At 52.3% G+C, this 18,501-nt stretch overlaps 1 non-coding gene and 1 pseudogene across 1 annotated transcript; both read right to left on the reverse strand.

The window, feature by feature from the left end:
- Positions 1–2,209: 2,209 nt before the first annotated feature.
- LOC140408053 (U2 spliceosomal RNA) lies at positions 2,210–2,395 on the reverse strand. Its single transcript, XR_011939998.1, has one exon. It is a non-coding gene; the product is annotated as a U2 spliceosomal RNA (small nuclear RNA).
- A 14,288-nt stretch (positions 2,396–16,683) lies between these two features.
- Positions 16,684–16,860, reverse strand: LOC140408027 (U2 spliceosomal RNA; annotated as a pseudogene).
- Between the last annotated feature and the right edge of the window lie 1,641 nt (positions 16,861–18,501).

The raw sequence follows: 18,501 nt of genomic DNA on the forward strand, positions 1-18,501 counted from the left end.
CCATCTCTCCGCCCAAGTCTCCAGACAATCTAAATCCTTCTGTATCCTCAGACAGTCCTCATTGCTATCCGCAATTCCACCAACCTTTGTGTCGTCTGCAAACTTACTAATCAGACCAGTTACATTTTCCTCCAAATCATTTATATATACTACAAAGAGCAAAGGTCCCAGCACTGATCCCTGTGGAACACCACTGGTCACAGCCCTCCAATTAGAAAAGCATCCCTCCATTGCTACCCTCTGCCTTCTATGGCCTAGCCAGTTCTGTATCCACCTTGCCAGTTCACCCCTGATCCCGTGTGACTTCACCTTTTGTACTAGTCTACCATGAGGGACCTTGTCAAAGGCCTTACTGAAGTCCATATAGACAACATCTACTGCCCTACCTGCATCAATCATATTAGTGGCCTCCTCGAAAAACTCTATCAAGTTAGTGAGACACGACCTCCCCTTCACAAAACCGTGCTGCCTCTCACTAATACACTAATCCTTGGAAAATAGAAGACAGGTTTAGATAAAGGATCTGGATCGGCGCAGGCTGGGAGGGCCGAAGGGCCTGTTCCTGTGCTGTAATTTTCTTTGTTGTTTGTTCGTTCTTTGAGTTCATCGGGGAGGGATGTGCTGCTGCTGCTGCTGGAGATACTGCGCGGCTTCACTTTGTTTTGTTGTTTAGGCCTAGCTACAACCGCTGAGAGTCTGTAACGCTAGTCTGAGACTGTCGTTATGTGTGATATTGTCAATATGGTGATTAAGCAATGGTTAAGCAATGATTTCCGGTTAGGGACATTTGAGGGTGGTTTAGGAGTGTGATAAGAGTGGGGGGAGGGGGAAGAAGGTGTTTTTTAACGTGTTAGTGGGTGTTGTCAGACTTTTGTATGTGGTGGGCGATGGAAGAATTTGTAAGAGTGAATAGGCGGGCCAGGTGGGAGGGAGGTGTGTTTGGTTATGCTGCGCACTGTAATAATATAATCAGGGCTTAGTTTTAAGGTTGATTAAATTGGATATCTTAAATTAAAGAATTGGCCACTTTAAAAACCACGTCTGCAGAAGCCTGCAAAATCCGAATATACGAAACTCAGACTGGCTGCGGGGGGAGGGGGGCATGTCTGGAGCAGCAGCTGAAATCCTTCAGGTGATCCATCGCACCTACTTGAGATGCATTGTCCTATTGTCCACAGTTGCTGATAATCCATCGCTCCTCCCAGGGCGGCCTCAGGTGCCCTGTCAACAGGTCATCAACCAGACCATTGGGCAATGGGGTCCTGCCTTCTGAGACTCCATTGGCCGAAGGCCAGGGGCAGGTGGAGAAAGGATAAAAATAGGCATTTCCAGCCAGACATCTCATGAGGAAAGACTCGAAGCAAAAGGCTGGAAGCTGGGTGTGTGAGGTGACCGTGACCAGACCAACATTCAGCGAGAATCACCTTTTGCAAAGAGGAAGCAGAGGGACTCGGGGAGCAGATCTACAGGTTATCAAACCACCTTTGCGGGTAGGATAGACGATTCCTGGGTGTTTCTTGTATATAGAGTGGGTAATTTATGGATTAACTACATTTAATAAAGTGTGTTTCATTATATCTGTCTCTGTACTTTGTAATGCTCATACTGGGTAAAGTTTAATTAAGGAGCTGGTCGAAGTATCTGAATTGATTTAGATACAAGAGCGCTTTGGCAAGGCAGCGTGAGGGGTAGTTAAGGTGTTGTGCAAAGCAAAGCGGTGAGGGAGTGTGGTGTGTTTAGTGTGTGGGATGTGGAAAATGAGCATTAATTTTGTTGTGATTGACTGGAGGATGATCAGAAAAGAGTATAAAGTGGAGAAGTATAACTGTGCTCAAGCTATTTTTAGACTTTGAAATTCCCCATGTGGGGGGGGTGCAAGGTTCGCGGAGATACTGGAATAGTGTGTGGCATATGGAGAATGGGCATGAATTTTAGTGTGATTGAGTAGAGAATTGTAAGAAAAGGCATAAAGCGGAGAATTGGATGTGCATGCTTGAAGTGTTTTTGTACTTTGAAATTGCCCATAGAGGAGGGTTTTTTGGAGCAGGGAGATGGGATAGGGTTGGTGGAGATACTGGAATCGTGTGTGGGATGTGTATAATGGGCATGAATATTTGTGTGTAGTCGATAATTGTAAGAAAGGGGATAAAGTGTAGAAGTGCCTGTGCATGCTTGAAGTGTTTTTGTACTTTGAAATTCCCCATAACGGGGTTTGTGCACCGTTCTCGGAGATACTACAATACGGAGTCGATGCGTGGAGTGGACGGAGCAAGCCCCTATTCCATCTCCCTGCTCCAAAAATCAATTTAATATATGCTCCCCAGATAACGGACGTATCAGATATTAAACTGATAAGAACAGATTTTTTAAAAAAAAATTTAATTCAAAAAAATATACTTTATTCATAAAATTTATCATAAGCATTACAGAACATTTCGAATTGTCTTGACTGTACATTTCCGTCAGAGTTACACATTGCCTTGACTTCCATTCAATTTTGATATTATCATACACATATCACTCTTTACATTACAATTCCTTCTTAAATATTTACATTGTCATGTTTGTTTTATACATTGGAGTGTTGGTGGCCCAGACCGAGGGGGGTTTACACTGTTACCCGCCCCTCGGTGTACATTTGCTGGGAAGACCTTACACAATGGTCTTTCCCCATTGCGCCTTGGCGGCTGCTGCCCCAAGCTTGAGTGCGTCCCTCAGCACGTAGTCCTGGACCTTGGAATGTGCCAGTCTGCAACACTCGGTCGAGGACAATTCTTTGCACTGGACGATCAGCAGACCAAAGAGCGTCTTTTACCGAGTTGATGACCTTCCAGCAGCAGTTGATATTTGTCTCGGTGTGTGTCCCTGGAAACAGTCCGTAGAGCACAGAGTCCTGTGTCACAGAGCTGTTCGGGATGAACCTTGACAAATACCACTGCATCTCTCTCCAGACCTTCTTTGCAAAGGCACATTCCACAAGGAGGTGTGTGACCGTCTCATTTCCCCCACAGCCACTCCGAGGGCAGGGTGCATTGGCGCAGAGCCTTCGGGTATGCATGAAGAATATGACAGGGAGGGCCCTTCTCACCACCAGCCAAGCTAGGTCTTGGTGCTTGTTTGAAAGTTCTGGTGATGAGGCGTTCTGCCAGATGACTCTGGCAGTCTGCTCAGGGAACCATCCAACGTCCTCCACGGTCTCCTTTTCCATGAGGGCCTCGAGGACATTACGTGCTGACCACTGCTTCATTGCCTTGTGGTCAAAGGTGTTTTCCTTCGACTTCCGGTTGCGGCGATGACCAGCTAAGCCGCACGTTTCGGCGGCTCCAGCTCGAACGGACCTTCGGGCTCTTTTAAGAGCCCCAACGTGGAATTTTTTCGGGACAAAACCCGGTGTGGGGTGAGACAACAAGGAGTCCCCCCCCCCCAGCGAAAAAGAAAAATATCGGCGGTGGTGGCCAGATCTCGAAGAATCCTCGAGGGCAGTGGCAGAAGGAAGAAAGGAGCAAGATGGCGGCGGAGGTGACCTGGGGACCAGACCAGGATGAATTTTTAAGACGGTGTGTGGAGCTGCTAAAAAAGGAGGTGCTGGCCTCGATGCTACAAGCAATTGAGGGGCTTAAGGAGACACAAAAGACCCAGGAGATAGAGCTCCATGTTGTGGAGCAGAAGGTGACTGACAACGAGGACGAGATCCTGGGCCTGGCGGTCAAAATGCAGACGCACGAGGCGCTCCATAAGAAGTGCATCGAAAGGATTGAAGTCCTAGAAAACAGATCACGGAGAAAGAACCTCCGGATCCTGGTTCTCCCCTAGGGAGTGGAAGGAGCTGACGGCGGGGCTTACGTGAGTATGATGCTACGCTCGCTAATGGGAGCTGAGGCCCCCTCGGGCCCCTTGGAAGTGGAAGGGGCCCATCGGGTCCCTGCGAGGAGACCAAAGGCAGCAGAACCATCTAGGGCGATGATCGTGCGATTTCACTGCTTCAATGATAGAGAGGCGGTTCTGAGATGGGCCATGAAGATACGGAGTAGTAGATGGGAGAATGCGGTGCTACGAGTGTATCAGGATTGGTGTGCGGAGGTGGCGAGAAGGAGGGCGAGCTTCAATCGAGCCAAGGAGGTGCTGCACAAGAAGAAAGTGAAGTTCGGGATGTTGCAGCCGGCGCGACTGTGGGTCACGCACCAGGAGAGGCATTACTACTTTGAACCGGCGGAAGAAGCATGGACCTTCATTAAAAACGAGAAACTGGATCAGAACTGTGGGACTGATGTTGGAGGGGAATCGACAATGCTGATGGATATAGAAATGTAAATTGGGGAGGGGGGGACATTGAGAAATGTGGGCGCCGGTGCGGGGGAAGAAGAGGCTCAGGCGGGGGATGGGGAATGGGAGTGGGGCGGCGGAGGGAGCTGCGCCACAAGGGGCGGGACGGCTCTAGAGAACACAAGGTTTGTTTTTCTTGTTCCCGCGTCAGAAAGATGATGGTGGGAAGATAGGCGCAAGGTGGATGGGAGTTCCTCATATGGGGGGGGGGGGGGGGGGGGGTCAAGGAGAGAGCGGGAGAAGCCGGGGTCAGTTGAAGTCAGCTGACTTTTGGAAGCAATATGGGGGGAGTAACCATGCTAGATGGGGGTCTAGCGGGGTGGGGGGGGGGGGGATAACTGGGTTGCTGCTGCGGAGATCGAGAAGGAACTGGTAAAAGAAAAGGTGGTCGGGGCGGGAATGCGCCGCCTGGGGGACGGGTGGGTGCGCGGAACCGGGACGTGGGACTGGCCCAGAGAGGGTGATGGCTAGTCGACAGGGGAGGGGGGCGGGCACGGGTCCGGCTGATCACGTGGAATGTGAGAGGCCTAAATGGGCCAATTAAGAGGGCCCGAGTGTTCGCGCACTTAAAAGGACTGAAGGCAGACGTGGGCATGCTTCAGGAGACGCACCTGAAGGTGGCGGACCAGGTTAGGTTAAGGAAAGGATGGGTGGGACAGGCGTTCCACTCGGGGCTGGACGCAAAGAACAAGGGGGGTGGCCATATTGGTGGGGAAACGGGTGTCATTCGAGGCGAGGAACATTGTAGCGGACAGCGGTAGCAGATATGTGATGGTGAGCGGCAGACTGCAAGGAATGGAGGTCGTGTTGGTTAATGTATATGCCCCGAATTGGGATGATGTGGGATTTATGAAGCGGATGCTGGGATGTATCCCGGACCTGGAGGTAGGAAACCTGATAATGGGGGGGGACTTCAACACCGTGCTGGACCCAGGGTTAGATAGATCTAGATCTAGGACCGGAAGAAGGCCGGCAGCGGCCAAGGTACTTAATGGGTTTATGGACCAAATGGGGGGAGTGGATCCGTGGAGATTTGCTAGGTCACTGGCCAAAGAGTTCTCCTTTTTCTCCCATGTCCATAAGGTATACTCCCGGATAGATTTCTTTGTTTTGGGTAGGTCACTGATATCGAGGGTGGAAGGAACTGAGTACTCAGCCATAGCTGTTTCAGATCATTCCCCACACTGGGTGGACCTGGAACTAGGAGAGGAGAGGGAGCAGCATCCACTCTGGCGGCTGGATATGGGATTATTGGCGGATGAGGGAGTCTGCGGAAGGGTGCGGGGATGTATCGAAAGATACCTGGAGGCCAACGACAACGGGGAGGTCCGAGTAGGAGTAGTATGGGAAGCACTAAAAGCGGTGGTCAGGGGAGAGTTGATCTCCATCAGGGCTCACAAGGGGAAAACGGAGGCCAAAGAAAGGGAAAGACTACTGGGAGAGATTTTGAAGGTAGATAAAAAATATGCGGAGGCCCCGGATGAATGACTATACAGGGAGAGGCGATGACTCCAGACGGAGTTCGATCTGCTCACCACAGGGAGGGCAGAGGCACAGTGGAGGAAGGCACAGGGGATGAGATATGAATATGGGGAAAAGGCGAGTCGCCTGTTGGCCCACCAGCTGCGAAAGAGGACAGCGGCGAAGGAGATAGGGGGAGTTAGGGATGAAACGGGAGCCACGGTGCGGAGAGCAGGGAAGATAAACGAGGTGTTTAAGACCTTTTACGAGAGGCTATATAGGTCCCAACCCCCGGAGGGAAAAGAAGGGATGCAGCAGTTTCTGGACCAACTAAGGTTCCCGAAGGTGGAGGAGCAGGAGGTGGCAGGCCTGGGGGCGCCAATTGGGGTGGACGAGGTGATCAAAGGGCTGGGGATCATGCAGGCAGGGAAGGCCCCGGGACCAGATGTGTTCCCGGTGGAATTCTATAGAAAATATGCGGACCTGTTGGCCCCACTGCTGGTAAGAACCTTTAACGAGGCCAGAGAAGGGGGGACCCTACCCCCAACAATGTAGGAGGCGACGATATCTCGAATCTTGAAGCGAGATAAAGATCCGCTGCAGTGCGGGTCCGATAGGCCTATCTCATTGCTAAATGTGGACGCCAAGTTGCTGGCAAATGTGCTGGCGACGAGGATGGAGGATTGTGTCCCGGGGGTGGTGCACGAAGACCAGACAGGGTTCGTAAAGGGGAGACAATTGAATGTCAACGTGCAACGGCTATTAGGGGTGATAATGATGCCCCCAGCAGAGGGGGAGGCAGAGATAGTGGCGGCAATGGATGCAGAGAAGGCATTTGATAGGGTGGCGTGGGAGTATCTATGGGGGGTGCTGAGGAGGTTTGGGTTCGGGGAGGGGTTTGTTAGCTGGGTTAAACTCCTCTCTGGGGCCTCAATGGCAAGTGTGGTCACAAATTGGCAAAGGTCGGAGTATTTTCGACTACACAGGGGAACAAGACAGGGATGCCCGCTGTCCCCATTACTGTTCGCGCAGGCAATTGAACCACTGGCCATAGCGCTGAGAGACTCCAGAAAATGGAGAGGGGTGGTTGGAGGGGGAGAGGAACACCGAGTGTCACTCTATGCGGATGACCTACTGCTGTATGTGACGGATCCAGTGGGGGGGATGACAGAGGCCATGCAGATATTGAGGGAGTTTGGACATTTCTCGGGATATAGGCTTAACATGGGAAAGAGTGAGTTTTTTGTGATACACCCTGGGGACCAGACTAGAGGGATAGATGGCCTACCACTACGGAGAGTGGAAAGAAACTTCCGATACCTGGGGATTCAGATAGCCAGGAGCTGGGGAACGTTACACAGACTCAATCTGACACGGCTGGTGGAACAAATGGAAGAGGATTTCAAAAGGTGGGACATGCAGCCGCTTTCACTGGCGGGCAGAGTGCAGGCAATTAAGATGATGGTCCTCCCGAGGTTCCTATTTGTGTTCCAATGTCTCCCTATACTGATCACTAAGGCCTTCTTTAAAAAAAATAGATAGGAGCATCACGAGCTTCGTGTGGGCAGGGAAGGCCCCGAGGGTAAGGAGGGGGTTCCTACAACGTAGTAGAGACAGAGGGGGACTGGCGTTGCCGAATTTGGGCGACTACTATTAGGCCGCCAACGTGGCGATGATTCGTAAGTGGATGATAGAGGGAGAGGGAGCAGCGTGGAAAAGGTTGGAGATGAAGTCCTACAAAGGGACGAGCTTGAAGGCGCTGGTGACGGCGCCATTACCGCTCTCCCCGAAAACGTTTACCACGAACCCAGTAGTGGCGGCAACATTAAGTATCTGGGGGCAATGGAGGCAACAGAGGGGTGTGCTGGGAGACTCGGTGTGGTCCCCGATCAGGAACAACCATAGGTTTGCCCCAGGGAGGCTGGACGGAGGATTCCAGAGCTGGTACCGGGCAGGAATCAGGAGAGTGGGAGACTTATTTATAGATGGGACGTTTGCGAGTTTGGGAATACTTGAGGAAAAGTATGAGTGCCCCTGGGAAATACCTTTAGGTATATGCAGGTGAGAGCGTTCACGAGACAACTGGTGAGGGAATTTCCGCTGCTCCCGACACAGGGGATCCAGGACAGGGTGCTTTCGGGGGGGTGGGTCGGGGAGGGCAAAGTGTCCGAGATGTACCGGGAGATGAGAGAAGAGGGGGAGGAGCTGGTGGACGAACTGAAGGGAAAATGGGAAGAAGAGCTCGGGGAGGAGATTGAGGAGGGTTTGTGGGCTGATGCCCTAAGCAGGGTAAATTCCTCTTCCTCGTGTGCCAGGCTGAGCCTGATCCAATTTAAGGTGCTGCATGGAGCACACATAACGGGAGCAAGGTTGAGCAGGTTCTTCGGAGTGGAGGACAAGTGTGGGAAGTGCGGGGGAAGCCCGGCGAACCACACACATATGTTTTGGTCGTGTTCGGCACTGGAGGGGTATTGGAGGGGAGTGACGGGAGTGATCTCGAAGGTGGTGAAGGTCCGTGTCAAGCCAGGCTGGGGGTTAGCTATATTTGGAGTAGCGGATGAGCCGGGAGTGCAGGAGGCGAAAGAGGCCGATGTTGTGGCCTTTGCGTCCCTAGTAGCCCGGCGTAGGATTTTACTCATGTGGAAGGAAGCGAAACACCCCGGCCTGGAGACCTGGATAAAATATATGGCGGGGTTCATAAAACTGGAGCGGATGAACTTTGCGCTGAGAGGTTCGGCTCAAGGGTTCACCAGGCGGTGGCAACCGTTCCTCGACTATCTAGCGGAACGTTAGGGGGAAGATAGATAGCCAGCAGCAGCCTGCGGGGGGTGGGGGGGTAAATTGTTTGTGTTCTAGATGGGGAGAGGGGGTGGGGGGAGCATTACTTTGTGTTATTTGGTTAGTTTACTATATTATTTAAACAATGTTCTCTAGCAGGTATCAAGCTACCATTTTTGTTGATTAGTAAGGGAAAAAATTGTCTTTGAAAACATAATAAAATATATTTTTTAAAAAAGGTGTTTTCCTTCAAAAACGTTTCCACGAAGGACAGGTGGTACGGTACGGTCCAACTACTTGGAGCGTTCCGCGGCAATGAGGCCAGGCCCATCCTTCGTAACACCGGGCACAGGTAGAACCTCAGTATGTAGTGACACTTGGTGTTTGCATACTGGGGGTCCACGCACAGCTTGATGCAGCTGGACACAAAGGTGGCCAATAGGATGAGGGAGGCGTTGGGTACGTTCTGCCCTCCCTTCTCCAGAGGTTTGTACATGTGTCCCTTCGGACACGGTCCATCTTGGATCTCCAGATAAATTTGAAGATGGCCCGGGTGACTGCTGTGGCGTAGGGTCGGGTTATGGGCCAGACCTGCGCCACGTACAGTAGCACCGAGAGTACCTCACACCTGATGACCAGGGTTTTGCCCGCAATGGAGAGGGAGCGTTGCTCCCACCAGCCCAGTTTCTGTCTTACCTTTCCTATGCGCTCCTCCCAGTTTTTGGTGCACGCCCCAGCAGCTCCGAACCATATCCCCAGCACCTTCAGGTAATCTGACCTGACAGTGAAGGGGACAAAGGACCGGTCGGCCCAGTTCCCAAAGAACATGGCCTCGCTCTTGCCACGGTTTACCTTGGCTCCCGAGGCCAGTTCAAACTGGTCGCAGGCGTTCAAGAGCCTGCGTACAGACGCAGGATCCGAGCAGAAGACGGCAACGTCGTCCATGTACAGGGAGGCCTTGACTTGCATGCCTCCACTGCCTGGGATCGTCACTCCTCTTATACCCGGATACTTCCTGATGGACTCGGCAAAAGGTTCTATGCAGCACACAAAAAGGGCAGAGGAGAGAGGGCAGCCCTGCCTGACTCCAGATCTGATCTGGAACTTTTCTGATTCCCACCCATTGATTGAGACTGCGCTATCGATGTTGGTGTAGAGCAGTTTGATCCAATTGCGAATTCCCTCCCCAAACCCCATTTTGGAGAGCACATCCATCATGTAGGTGTGCGATATTCTGTCAAAAGCCTTCTCCTGGTCAAGGCTGATGAGGCAAGTGTCCACCCTCCTGTCCTGCACGTAGGCGATCGTATCCCTGAGTAGCGCGAGGCTATCAGAGATCTTCCTGCCGGGTACAGCACAGGTCTGGTCAGGGTGGATCACCGACTCCAGAGCAGACTTGACCCGATTGGCGATGACCTTTGCTAGAATGTTGTAGTCCACATTCAACAGTGAAATGGGTCGCCAATTTCGAATTTCTTCCCTTTCCCCCTTCTGCTTGTAGATGAGGGTGATGATGCCTTTCCTCATGGACTCTGACATGCTGCCTTCCAGAAGCATACTCTCGCACACTTCCAGCAGGTCTGGGCCCATCCAGTCCCACAGAGCCGAATACAACTCAACCGGTAAGCCGTCGTTTCCGGGAGTCTTACTCGTCTGGAAGGACTTGACGGCCTTAAACTGATAAGAACAGATTTTTTTATTTTTCTATTTTTTTAAAATATATTTTATTAAAGTTTTTCAATCACAATGTTTTCCCCTTACACATCAAACAAAATAAAAATAAAAAGTACAAGTAACATGATAGCTACAATCTAACAATGAGTAACTAACTAACATGGTAAACTAACCAAATAACATAAAATGAAACTCCCCCCTCCCCCTCCCAGAACCCAAATATCTTACCCCCCCTTCCCCCCCCCCCCCCCCCGGGTTGCTGCTGCTGGTCATCTATCTTCCCTCTAACGTTCCGCTAGGTAGTCGAGGAACGGTTGCCACCGTCTGGTGAACCCTTGAGACGATCCTCTCAGCGCAAACTTAATCTGCTCCAGTTTTATGAACCCCGCCTTTTCGTTTATCCAGGTCTCCAGTCCGGGGGGTTTCGCTTCCTTCCACATGAGTAAAATCCTACGCCGGGCTACTAGGGACGCAAAGGCCACGACATCGGCCTCTTTCGCCTGCTGCACTCCCGGCTCATCCGCAACTCCAAGTAAAGCTAACCCCAAGCCTGGTTTGACCCGGACCTTCACCACCTTCGAGATCACTCCCGTCACTCCCTTCCAATACCCCTCCAGTGCCGGACACGACCAAAACATATGTGTGTGGTTTGCCGGGCTTCCGCCGCACCTCCCACACTTGTCCTCCACTCGGAAGAACCTGCTCAACCTTGCTCCCGTTCTGTGTGCTCTATGCAGCACCTTAAATTGGATCAGGCTAAGCCTGGCACACGAGGAAGAGGAATTTACCCTGCTTAGGGCATCAACCCGCAAACCCTCCTCAATCTCCTCCCCGAGCTCTTCTTCCCATTTTCCTTTCAGTTCGCCCACCAGCTCCTCCCCCTCTTCTCTCATCTCCCGGTATATCTCTGACACCTTGCCCTCCCCGACCCACCCCCCCCGAAAGCACTCTATCCTGGATCCCCTGTGTCGGGAGCAGAGGAAATTCCCTCACCTGTTGTCTTGTGAACGCCCTCACCTGCATATACCTAAAGAAATTTCCCCGGGGCAGCTTATACTTTTCCTCCAGCGCTCCCAAGATCGCAAACGTCCCGTCTATAAATAAATCTCCCACTCTCCTAATTCCCAACTGGTGCCAGCTCTGGAATCCTCCATCCAGCCTCCCTGGGGCAAACCTATGGTTGTTCCTAATTGGGGACCCCATCAAGGCTCCCAGCACACCTCTCTGTCACCTCCATTGCCCCCAGATACTTAATGTTGCCGCCACCACTGGGTTCGCGGTAAATTTTTTTGGTGAGAGCGGTAGTGGCGCCGTCAGCAGCGCTTCTAGACTCGTCCCTTTGCAGGACTTCATCTCTAGTCTTTTCCACGCCGCTCCCTCTCCCTCTATCATCCACTTACGAATCATCGCCACATTGGCGGCCCAGTAGTAGTCGCCTAAATTCGGCAGCGCCTGTCCCCCTCTGTCTCTCCTACGTTGTAAGAACCCCCTCCTTACCCTCGGAACCTTCCATGCCCACACGAAGCTCGTGATGCTCCTGTCTATTTTAAAAAAAAAGGCCTTAGTGATCAGTATAGGGAGACATTGGAACACAAATAGGAACCTCGGGAGGACCATCATCTTAATTGCCTGCACTCTGCCCGCCAGTGACAGCGGCTGCATGTCCCACCTCTTGAAGTCCTCTTCCATTTGTTCCACCAGTCGTGTCAGATTAAGTCTGTGTAAGGTTCCCCAGCTCCTGGCTATCTGAATCCCCAGGTATCGAAAGTTTCTTTCCACTCTCCTTAACGGTAGGCCATCTATCCCTCTCCTCTGGTCCCCAGGGTGTATCACAAAAAGTTCACTCTTTCCCATGTTAAGCCTATATCCCGAGAAATCTCCGAACTCCCTCAATATCTGCATGACCTCTGTCATCCCCCCCACCGGGTCCGCTACATATAGCAGTAGGTCATCCGCGTAGAGTGATGCTCGGTGTTCCTCTCCCCCTCTAATCACCCCTCTCCATTTTCTGGAGTCTCTCAGTGCCATGGCCAGTGGTTCAATTGCCAACGCGAACAGTAATGGAGATAGCGGGCATCCATGTCTTGTTCCCCTGAATAGTCGAAAATACTCCGATCTTTGCCGACCCGTGACCACATTTGCCGTTGGGGCCCCATAGAGGAGTTTGACCCAGCTAACAAACCCGTCCCCGAACCCGAACCTCCTCAGCACCTCCCATAGATACTCCCACTCCACCCTATCAAATGCCTTCTCTGCATCCATTGCCGCCACTATCTCTGCCTCCCCCTCTACTGGGGGCATCATTATCACCCCTAATAGCCATCGCACGTTGACATTTAGTTGTTTCCTCTTTACGAATCCTGTTTGGTCTTTGTGCACCACTCCCGGAACACAATCCTCTATCCTCGTTGCCAGCACCTTTGCTAGCAATTTGGCGTCCACATTTAGCAGTGAGATAGGCCTATAGGACCCGCACTGCAGCGGATCTTTATCCCGCTTCAAAATTAGCGATATCATCGCCTCCGACATTGTCGGGGGTAGAGTCCCCCCTTCTCTGGCCTCGTTAAAAGTCCTCACCAACAGCGGGGCCAGCAAGTCCACATATTTTCTCTAAAACTCCACCGGGAACCCATCTGGTCCCGGGGCCTTCCCTGCCTGCATGTTCCCCAGCCCCTTGGTAACCTCGTCCACCCCAATTGGTGCCCCCAGGCCTTCCACCTCCTGCTCCTCCACCCTGGGGAACCTTAATTGGTCCATCAACTGCCGCATCTCCTCTTTTCCCTCCGGGGGTTGGGACCTATATAGTCTTTCGTAAAAGGTCTTCAACACCTCGTTTATCTTCCCTGCTCTCCGCACCGTAGCTCCCTTTTCATCTCTAATTCCCCCTATCTCCCTCGCCGCTGTCCTCTTTCGCAGCTGATGGGCCAACAGGCGACTAGCCTTTTCCCCATATTCATATCTCATTCCCTGTGCCTTCCTCCACTGCGCCTCTGCCCTCCTAGTGGTCAGAAGGTCGAACTCCGTCTGGAGTCGTCGTCTCTCCCTGTATAGTCCGTCCTCCGGGGCCTCCGCGTATTCTTTATCCACCCTTAAAATCTCCCCCAGTAATCTTTCCCTTTCCTTGGCCTCTATTTTCCCTTTGTGGGCCCTGATGGAGATCAGCTCTCCTCTGACCACCGCCTTTAGTGCTTCCCATACTACTCCCACTCGGACCTCCCCGTCGTCATTGGCCTCCAGGTATCTCTCGATACATCCCCGCACCCTTCCACAGACTCCCTCATCTGCCAGCAATCCCACATCTAATCGCCAGAGTGCACGCTGCTCCCTCTCCACTCCTAGTTCCAGGTCCACCCAATGTGGGGCATGATCTGAGACAGCTATGGCTGAATACTCAGTTTCTTCCACCCTCGAGATCAGCGACCTTCCCAAACCAAAGAATTCTATCCGGGAATACACCTTGTGAACATGGGAGAAGAAGGAGAACTCCTTGGCCTTTGGCCTAACAAATCGCCATGGATCCACTCCCCCCATTTGGTCCATAAACCCCTTAAGCACCTTGGCCGCTGCCGGCCTTCTTCCGGTCCTAGATCTAGATCTATCTAACCCTGGGTCCAACACGGTGTTGAAGTCTCCCCCCATTATCAGGTTTCCTACCTCCAGGTCCGGGATACGTCCCAGCATCCGCTTCATGAATCCCGCATCATCCCAATTTGGGGCATATACGTTAACCAACACGACCTCCGTTCCCTCCAGTCTGCCACTCACCATCACATATCTGCCTCCGCTATCTGCTACAATGCTCCTAGCTTCGAATGATACCCGTTTCCCCACCAATATGGCCACCCCTCTATTCTTTGCATCCAGCCCTGAGTGGAACACCTGTCCCACCCATCCTTTCCTTAACCTAACTTGGTCCGCCACCTTCAGGTGCGTCTCCTGAAGCATAGCCACGTCTGCCCTCAGTCCTTTCAAGTGCGCGAACACTCGGGCCCTTTTAATCGGTCCATTTAGGCCTCTCACGTTCCACGTGATCAGCCGCACTGGGGGGCTACCTGCCCCCTTCCCGTGTCGACTAGCCATCACCCTCTCTAGGCCAGTCCCACGTCCCGGTTCCGCGCTCCCACCCGTTCCCCAGGTGGCGCATTCCAGCCCCGACCACCCTTTCATTAACCAGTTCCTCTTTGATTTCTGCAGCAGCAACCCAGTTATGCTCCCCCCCCCCACCCCCCCCCGCTAGATCCCCATCTAGCGTGATTGCTCCCCCCATATTACTTCCGAAAGTCAGCTGACTTCAACTGACCCCGGCTTCTCCCGCTCACTCCTTGACCCCCCCGTGTAGGGAACTCCCATCTACCTTGTGCCTATCTTCCCGCCATCACCTTTCTGGCGCGGGAACAAGGACAGTAAGCCCCGTATTCTCTATAGTTGTCCCGCCCCTTGTGGCGCAGCTCCCTCTACCGCCACACTCCCATTCCCCATCCCCCGCCTGTGTCTCTTCTTTCCCCCCACCGGCGCCCACATTTCTTAGTGTCCCCCCCTTCCCAATTTACATCCCTATATACATCGACAGTATCATTTCCCCTCTAACATCAGTCCCTCAGTTCCGATCCAGTTTCTCATTTTTAATAAAGGTCCATGCTTCTTCCGCCGTTTCGAAGTAGTGATGTCTCTCCTGGTACGTGACCCATAGTCGCGCCGGCTGCAGCATCCCAAACCTCACCTTCTTCTTGTGTCGCACCTCCTTGGCTCGATTAAAACGCGCCCTCCTTCTCGCCACCTCCGCACTCCAATCCTGGTACACCCGTACCACCGCATTCTCCCATCTACTACTTCGTACCTTTTTGGCCCATCTCAGAACCACTTCTCTATCATTGAGGCGATGAAATCGCACGATTGTCGCCCTAGGTGGTTCTCCCGCCTTTGATCTCCTCGCAGGGACCCGATGAGCCCCTTCCACTTCCAAGGGGCCCGAGGGGGCCTCAGCTCCCATCAGCGAGCTTCGCATCGTGCTCACGTAAGCCCCGCAGTCCGCTCCTTCCACTCCCTCGGGGAGACCCAGGATCCGAAGGTTCTTTCTCCGTGCTCTATTTTCTAGAGCTTCAATCCTTTCAATGCACTTTTTGTGGAGCGCCTCGTGCGTCTGCGTTTTGACCGCCAGGCCCAGGTTCTCGTCTTCGTTATCCGTCACCTTCTGCTCCACCACACGGAGCTCCGTCTCCTGGGTCTTTTGTGCCTCCTTAAGCCCCTCAATTGCCTGTAGCATCGGGGTCAGCACCTCCTTCTTAAGTAGTCCACACACCGTCTTAAAAATTCGTCTTGGTCGGGCCCCCATGTCGCCTGGGCTTTCTCCGCCGCCATCTTGCTCCTTTTTTCCTCCTGTCCCTATCCGCGAGGATTCTTCGCGATGTAGCCACCGCCGCAGATATTTTTCTCTTTCGTTGGGGTGTGACTCCCCGTTATCTCACCCCACACCGGGTTTCGTCTTGAAAATATTCCCCGCTGGGGCTATTAAAAGAGCCCGAAGGTCCGTTTGAGCTGGAGCCGCCGAAACGTGCGGCTTAGCTGGTCATCGCCGCAACCGGAAGTCCGATTTTTTTTTTTTTTTTTTTTTTTTTTTTTTTTTTTTTTCTTAATTCAAAAAAATATATACTTTATTCATAAAATTTATCATAAGCATTACAGAGCATTTCAAATTGTCTTGACTGTACATTTCATTCAGAATTACACATTGCCTTGACTTTCTTCTATTCAATTTTGATACTATCATACACATATCACTCTTTACGTTTCAATTCCTTCTTAAATATTTACATTGTCATGTTTTTTTTTGTACATTGGAGTGTTGGTTGCCCAGACCGAGGGGGCTTTACACTGTTACCCGCCCCTCGGTGTACATTTGCTGGAAAGACCGTACACAGTGGTCTTTCCCCATTGCGCCTTGGCGGCTGCTGCCCCAAGCTTGAGTTTTACTCGTCTCGAAGGACTTGACGGCCTTTGTCAGCTCATCCAGAGTTAGCGGTTTGTCCAGGTTTTCCAGCTCGCTGTCGCCTATGACCTCCGTGATAGTCGACAGGAAGGTCTGGGAAACAGTGCTATCTGTTGGCTTCAGGTCATACCGTCCGGCATAAAATGATTGTGTTTTTTTGTGTGATTGAGTAGAGAATTGGAAGAAAAGGCATAAAATGGAGAATTGGATGTGCATGCTTGAAGTGTTTTTGTACTTTGAAATTGCCCATAGAGGAGGGTTTTTTGGAGCAGGGAGATGGGATAGGGTTGGTGGAGATACTGGAATAGTGTGTGGGATGTGTATAATGGGCATGAATTTTGGTGTGGAGCAGAGAATTGTAAGAAAAGGCATAAAGTAGAGAATTGTAAGAAAGGGGATAAAGTGTAGCTGTGCATGTGCATGCTTGAACTGTTTTTGTACTTTGAAATTCCCCATAAAGGGGTTTGTGCACCGTTCTCGGAGATACTGCAATACCGAATCGATGCGTGGAGTGGACGGAGCAAGCCCCTATTCCATCTCCCTGCTCCAAAAATCAATTTAATATATGGTCCCCAGATAAGGGACGTATCAGATATTAAACCGATGAGAACAGATTCTTTTTTAATTCAAAAAAATATACTTTATTCATAAAATTTATCATAAGCATTACAGAACATTTCGAATTGTCTTGACTGTACATTTCATTCAGAATTACACATTGCCTTGACTTTCTTCCATTCAATTTTGATAATATTATACACATATCACTCTTTACGTTTCAATTCCTTCTTAAATATTTACATTGTCATGTTTGTTTGATACACCTCCCCCTCCTCTGCCTCCCCGCCCCCTCCACTCCCGAACTTCGCCCCATCGATCCCTGCCCCTCCCCCTCACTAACCCCACCCCATTGATCCCTGTCCCTCCCCCTCACTAACCCCACCCCATTGATCCCTGCCCCTCCCCGCACCAAAACCCCATCGATCTGCCCCTCCCCCTCCGCTGCCTGACCCCGCCCCCTGTCCCGTAACTCCGCCCCTCCTGGAGCCGTGCCCCCTCCTGTAACCCCGCCCCACCCCTAACCCCGCCCCTTCTCTTCAAACCCCGCCCTTCCATTCCAAGACCCTCCCTCTATCCCAACCCCCACGCCCTCTTTTCTCCCTCCCCTCCACCACCCCCCCCCCAAGAACATCCCCTCACTTCTCCATTTATCCCCTCCTCCTCATTTCTTCCACCTCTTTTCTCCCTCCCCATCTCACCCCCATTGCCTGGTGAACCAGGCTTTGCGATCAGTACTGCGCCTGCGCTCGCCCCGATCCGGCGGTTGCCGGAGGGGGCGGTGCGATCAGTTTGAAAGCCGCGCTCGAGCCTCCGAGACTGGCTGCGCGCGCGGAGGGGGAGGCTCGAGCTGGGTCTCGGGCTGTCTGAGGCGCGGGGCCCGGGGGCAGGGGACAGGGGACCGGGACTGGGCCCGTGGCAGGGGACCGGGCCAGGGCGCCGGGGCAGGGGACTGGGCCCGAGGCAGGGGACCGGGCCAGGGCGCCGGGGCAGGGGACTGGGCCCGAGGCAGGGGACCGGGCCCGGGCGCCGGGGACTGGGCCCGAGGCAGGGGACCGGTGCCAAGCGGAGGAGCTATTGCGCTGCGTCACTTTGCTGCTGAGGTGAAGAAACCCTGGAGTTATTGGCGTTGACTTCTATTTTGTGTATTGAATGTCAATATCGCCAAAAATACGCTGCAGGGTTAAAATCAGGCTGCAATATGTGGTTTGGGATTTGAACCCCGAATCCAGGGGAATGCAAAAACATTTTGGTGATCTCCCAGTGCCTTGGCCAACATTCACCCCCACCATCAGGATCTCTGAAACAGATCGGGGCGGCATGTTGGTGCAGTGGTTAGCACTGCTGCCCCACCACACCGAGGACCCGGGGTCGATCCTGGCCCTGGGTCACTGTCCGTGCGGAGTTTGCACAATCCCCCCCGTGTCTGCGTGGGTTTCACCCCCACAACCCAAAAAGATGTGCAGGCGAGGTGGATTGGCCACACTAAATTGCCCCTTAATTGGGGAACAAAGAATTGGCTACACTAAACGTACATATAAAAAAGAAACAGATCACCTGATTGTTATCACATTGTGGAGCCTTGCTGTGCGCATGTTGGCTGCCCCCCTTCTCGCTTTACAGCAGATCTTTGTCCCAGTTGGTGTAAAGTGCCTTTGGATGTCCTGTGGTTCGTGATCGATGCTCTACAAATGCAAGTGACTCCTTTTGTGCAGTACTGG

Source organism: Scyliorhinus torazame, chromosome 2 (assembly GCF_047496885.1).
Source record: "Scyliorhinus torazame isolate Kashiwa2021f chromosome 2, sScyTor2.1, whole genome shotgun sequence".
Taxonomy (NCBI): Eukaryota; Metazoa; Chordata; class Chondrichthyes; order Carcharhiniformes; family Scyliorhinidae; genus Scyliorhinus; species Scyliorhinus torazame.